Genomic DNA, 6,360 nt, shown 5'->3' with positions numbered 1-6,360 from the left:
ATGTGAACTGCTGTATGAAAAGTGAATTTACTCTGTAAATCTTCACCCAAATCAAAATTAAATAAATAAATAAATAAATAAATAAATGGGAGAAAGAATACACAGAGGTTAAAATCCTGGTCTTACCCAAAAAACATTCCCTTAAAATAATCCTTAAACCTTAAACCAAAAATATCCACTGAAGTCTTCTCAAAGCTAAACAACTGTTTAGCTTAACTTGTTAAAAAAAAAAAAAAATCTCCTTTAAGTATTATGCTTTTTTAAGAAATATCTATATATGATCAAATTGACAACAGTAACTGGAAAGATTAGATATGATCCATAGGAGGCAGTGAGTTCATGCTGATGAGGCAGGAATAACTTGGAAAAGGAGGGTAAGAATGGTTGCACAACTTGAAGGATGCAATCAATGTCACAGAATTGTACATGTACAAACCTTTGATATATGTTTTACTGGTATATACTGTCAATAACAACAAAATAAATATATACATAGACCCCACCTTGGGTTTCCAAGGTGGTATCTCTACAGAAGTAGATTGCCCAATCTTCCTTCCAATATATAGAAAAGTCCTGTTCTTTGGACCTTTCTCTGTACTGATATAAAGAAATAAATTAATAAATTGAAAATATAAGAGTAGACAGGCAAGAGGATCAGATATGGGTAAGTGAACTGGAAAATACCCATGATTGTATGTAGGTTTGGCAGACAGTATTTCTATATACATATGTGTATGTCCATATATATAATAGAGCTAACAGGAGGCATAGTTATGATAACTCCCTAGCCACAGCCAAACACCCTGAGGGAATGAGTTACTTGGCGCATGGGCTCCGGACCGTGGTTGCAGGGGACATCCAGCTCAAATAGCATAATATATTATACAAAAACATTATTCTATATCCTCCTTTGGTGAATAGTGGCTGGGGTCTCAAAAGCTTGAAAGCAACAGTCTAAGATGCAACTATTGGTCTCTCCATGTCCAGCACAAAGAGCAAAGAACACCAAAGATACATGGAAACAATTAGTCCAAGGGACTTGTGGACCATGAGAACCTCAGCCTACGTGACCCTGAGACTGGAAGAATTAGATGGTGCCTGGCAACCACTGAGAACCACTCAGAAAGGGTCAAAATTGGAGATCCTGAATAGAATGGGAGAAAAACTCAAAACTCAAAATCAAAAAAAAAAAAGGTCTGATAGAGAATGGTGAAACTCTTGAGACCATGGCCTAGTCACCTTTTGGGCCTGGAATTGAACTCACTCCCCTAGCTTACCTTTCAGCTAAACAATAGGCAGGCCTACAAGGTGAACAATTACACAAGGGTGATGTATTCCTTAGAACAATCAACCATGGGAGATCAGAAAGGCAGCATTTGCACAGGGAGAAAGTTCAGAAGGTGGGAATGCATAGGCAAGGAAGACACAGGGAAAAGTAACCACAGGCAGGAATTGGGAAGAGAGTTGCTACATTATTGGGAATGCAGTCAATGTCATGAAACAAAATCTGTTTGAACTATTAAATGGAAAACAAATTTGCTCTGCAAACTTTCACCAAAATCACAAAAAGTTTTTTTAAAAAAGAATTTTGAGAAATAGGATATTTACATAAAATATTTATTCATTATAAAGTGAATAAGACAACTTTATAGACAGAAACCTGGTACTTATCACTTAATCAAGTGATCAAAGTTAACATCACCAGAAGTGGAATACAATGAAACATGTGCCACCTGATAGGATGCATGCAATGAGAAGAACACTGCATCATTTCTGGGACATTTTGTTAGAGGTACAAATGCCTTCTAGGCATCTCCACATGGATGTTTTATAAACTCATCAAATTCTTGTTCCCTCTTCCTCACTTTTCCTTTCCTCTTATATGAACTATCTTAATAATAGCACTATCATGACTTAATCAATCAAATTTACTCTCTCCACTCTCATTTTAAATCCAAATCCAGAGCATTATCTCTCGACACTGCATGAATCTGCTTTGCTTTGCTTCTTTGCTCTCTTCTAGTACATCCCCTGCATGACAATGAAAGTAAAGTGTTTGTTTTTTAATGTCTGTGTGATTTCTTTACTCTTTGCTTGAAAGCTTTTAGTAGCTTCTCATCATGCTTAGAATAGTATCTGTGCTTGCATGACCTGGACTCTCCTGCTTTTCCAAATTCTTTTCATATCACCTTCCTCCCTGTTCACTATGCTCCAGTCACACTGGTCTTCCTTCATATCCTTAAATGCTCCAAGATTCTTCTGCATGTGGGTCTTTCACAAGGACTGACCCATCTCCCTGGAACACTGTGGCTAACTCTTGCCAGAGAGTCATAAACCTCCAGGATCAGCTCAAATGTCACTCTCTCAGGGAGGTCTTTTCTGATCCTCAGTCTGAATTACCTGGCACATTCTTCCAGCAGAATCCAGTCCTGTCCATTAGTATGGTTTGTAAAGATTTGTTTGTTAATATTCATTGTACCTATTGTGTGTGTGTGTGTGTGTGTGATTTTATTTTTCCCACTAGATTTAAAGTTATATGAGGACAAGATCCATGACTGTCTGGTCCATCATCAAGAATTTTTTTCTTACTTTCTTATCTTACCTGACCTTTCAGCCTGCAGTGGGTTGTCATTGAAGTCACCCACTCTCTCCTTTTTGGAACACTTTCAGTGGTACCACACTCCCCTGATCATCCTACTATCCCTCTGGTTGTTTCATATTAGGTTCCTCATCTAGATCCTCATCCCTTGACATTTTCAATTTTGGGGGAGTCTAGAGCTCAGAGCTCAGTCCTTAACCATCTTTTCGGAGAAAAGTAAAACCTGCAAAATCCAGAACTGTGTTAGGTGAAAACCTGTCAGAAAAAGAAAACTTAAATATTTTCCACTGAAACAAGCAATGGAAAAGTGGTAAGACTGCACCCTATCAAAGGAGGAACACTTGCGAGATCTGGAAAAACAAGGCAGTCCAGCTGAGTTCTGGCTCTCACAGGTTTTACTGTGCTATGATTAGGTGATTTTATCTTTTGTGGTTGGTTGCCCTAAGTTAGTCTGACTCATGGTGGCCCCATGAGTGCAGAGCAGAACCTCTCTATAGGGTTTTCAAGGCTGTGACCTTTCAGAAGCAAATCACCAGGCATGTATTCTTAAGTGCCTCCAGGTGGGCTTGAATGGTCAACCTGTCTGCTAGTAGTTGAGTGCTTAACAGGTTGGACCACTCAGGGACTCCAACTTTATCTACTGCTATGATTTTAAATACATCCATATAACAATATCTCAAAATCAGCCTCTCCCAGCTCCCAGATCATATATACTATGGCTTTCTTGACATCTCCATTAAGATATCTGGTTCAATCAACCCAACCCACTGACAATGAGTTCAACTCACAGTGACCCAACTGGATAGAGCAGAACTGCTCCCCATATGGTTTTCACTGCTGAACACGTTTATGGAAGCAAACTGCTTCATCTTTTTCCCACAGAATGGCTGTTGGATTGGAATTGTTGACCTTTTATTTAGCAGCCCTATGCTTTAACCACTGACACCAGAGCTCCTTAGGTATCTGGCAGGCTGCCCAAATTTAACATGCCCCAAGCAGAACTTTGGCCCTGGAATCCCTCACCCAACAACATCTGCCTTTCTCTCACTCTTCCTTACATGAATTCTTATTACAATGATAATCAAATTTATTGTTCCATGTGAAAGAACCATGACCAAAGGACCAGGGGGTGAATACTGAGTGGTATGGAACCCCTTTGCAGTGAACAATTTGGCCTTTGGTCCTGGTTCTGTGAGTAGGAGCACAAGTAAGGACAGTGAACAAGGGCCAACCCAGCTAAGAGGGATACCCTGGGGGCCTGAGACTGAGGGTTTCAGTGAGGCCAATAAAAGCCTGGAAGATGGAAGGCTCACTGGAGCTTCCTGGGCTGGAGAATGTAAATACTGGGTTCTCCAGGAGGGGTTGGCATGTTCCCTGGGCACCTGGAAGCTCTGTGCGAAAGAACACACCCCTCCCCCCAATCACTGTCCTACGGTGGCGACGTCAGCCAGGGTAAAAACACTGAAAGATTCGTCAAAGGTACCGGCACCAGTTACAGTGGCAACTCTGGACCTGGTAAAAGGCAGAGGTGGGAGAACACAGCAACTGAGGCTGGAAGCAGCAGAAGCCAGCATCTGCTAAGCAGAGAAGCCACAGCAGAGCAGTACGAGTGAGCTAACTGTAACACGCCTGGAGCCGCAGCAGCGCCTGAGGGCTGAGACCACAAGCAGGCCCAGGAAGCCACGAGCTGTCCTAGGCAGCAGCAGAAACCCCAGCTGAGAGTGAGAGTCCCAGAGGAGGCACAGAGGGGCCTGTTCAAGGCACAGGCACCTGCCTGCCAAGCCTGGGTATTCCCTGAATCGGGGTTGCCCTCAGAGCAGTTCTGCTTAGAGAGGCACCAGTCCAGGGCTGTCCCAAGGGTGCTGGTTGAGAGTTCTATCAGCAGTGAAGATGGAAGAGCCAAGAGATGTGCCAGCCCAGTGACCTAAGAGTGAATATCAATTCCTCACCATGAAACTTATTTAAGATTGAACATTGCCTTCTATGTATTGTTATGTACATTCTATGTGCTAACATCTGGGAGTGTTTTGTGTGTTCTGGCTGTGATCAGATGGTAGTGCTATTATCAGTGAACAACCTGGGTGTGTACCACAATAATAAATCTGTATTCTTTAAATAATCAGTAAGTTTATCACAGATACAGGGTTTTGTACCACAATCATCTTCTATTCGAGTTGTTTAAAATAAAATACTTAATTGCCCTCTTCCTCTCGCAAGTCAATCTATTAATATATACACTTACAAAACACACCCTAAACTTGTCCACTTCCCTCTGTTTTTGCCTTTGCCACTATACTTTCCCCGTAGTGCTACAACACCCTTCTAATGAAAAATACAGAATTTTATAAAAATCTGTAGCCATTGAGTCAATTTTGATTCATGGTCACCCTTTAGGACAGAGTAAAACTGCCCCATAATGATTCCAAGGCTATAATCTTTGTGGAAAGAGACTGCCACATCCATCTCCTGCAGATCAGCTAGTGGGTTCAAACCACCAAGCTTTTGAGTAACAGCCAAGTGCTTAACAAACTGCACCACCAGGGTGCCTTGAGAATTCAATAGAAATACACATTTATATTAATATTTGTATAACATAAGCCTGACCACATCAGTCCCCTGCTTAAAACCCCTATTAGCTTCACACTGTATTTTGAATAATATTCAAATTCTTTACCTTAGATTACTTCTACTAATACTTACTTCTACTCACTGCCGATGAATCAATTGAGACTCATAGCAACCCCTCCTTGGGTTTCCAAGGTGGTATCTCTAAGGAAGTAGATTGCCCAATCTTCCTTCTGAGGAGTGGCTGGTAGGTTTGAACTACCAGCCTTCTGGTTAGCAGTCATATGCTTTAGGCACTACACCACTAGAGCTCCTCCTTAGATTACAAAGCCCTATATTATCTCACTCCAGCCTACCTGTCTGACTTTATCTCTTAACTCCCTTCCTGTCAACATGATCCTTACCACATCGGCTTACCAAACATTTTCTGAAGTTTGCCGGCTCTTATGTTTGCTTAAATGATAATCCCCATTATTTTAATATGGCTAGTTCCTTCTTGTCATTCAGATCTCATCCTAAATAAAACCTTCCCAAAGGGGATCTTCCTGACCACCCAGTCTGAAAAAGGCAGGTATCTGCTTTCATAGCCTCTACTTCCACCTTCTCATGGTACTTATCAAGAACTGATTTTTTTTTTCTACACATGTTCATGTTTGTTGTCAGTCTCCCTCACTAGAACGTAAATCCCATGAGAGCTTTCACCTTCTCCGTTTGGTGCTACACCCTATATTCAATATCATCTACCACACTGTAGATTTTCAACGAATATTTATTGAAGTAATAAATGATAATCATTTTCTACATCTCTTCCTTAAACTATCTCTAATCCATCTTCTTCTGATCATTCTCATCAATGGAAATTTATTCAAGTTTTGGGCCCTTCTATTATATTATGCCAATAGTTCATGAGTAACCATGCCTGCCTGTTTCTGGATATCCGCTAATCTGACTTCCACATCACTGACAGGATGATAGCTCCAAAGCACAAAACTAATCATATCCCTTCCCTGATTTAGAATCATTTGGTGGCATAGTGCCTAAGGCATTTGACTGCTAACCAGAAGGCTGATGGTTCAAACCCACCAGCCACTCCTCGGAAGGAAGATGGGGCAATCTACTTCTGTAGTGATACTGCCTCAGAAACCCAAGGAGGGGTCTCTAAGAGCTGGATCCAACTCAATGACAGTGAGGTTATT

Source organism: Orycteropus afer, unplaced genomic scaffold, assembly GCF_000298275.1.
Source record: "Orycteropus afer afer isolate SDZICR_OR568_19922 unplaced genomic scaffold, OryAfe1.0 scaffold00040, whole genome shotgun sequence".
Classification (NCBI taxonomy): domain Eukaryota; kingdom Metazoa; phylum Chordata; class Mammalia; order Tubulidentata; family Orycteropodidae; genus Orycteropus; species Orycteropus afer.
The sequence above is the reverse complement of the archived record's forward strand: the minus strand, read 5'-3'. Positions refer to the sequence as shown.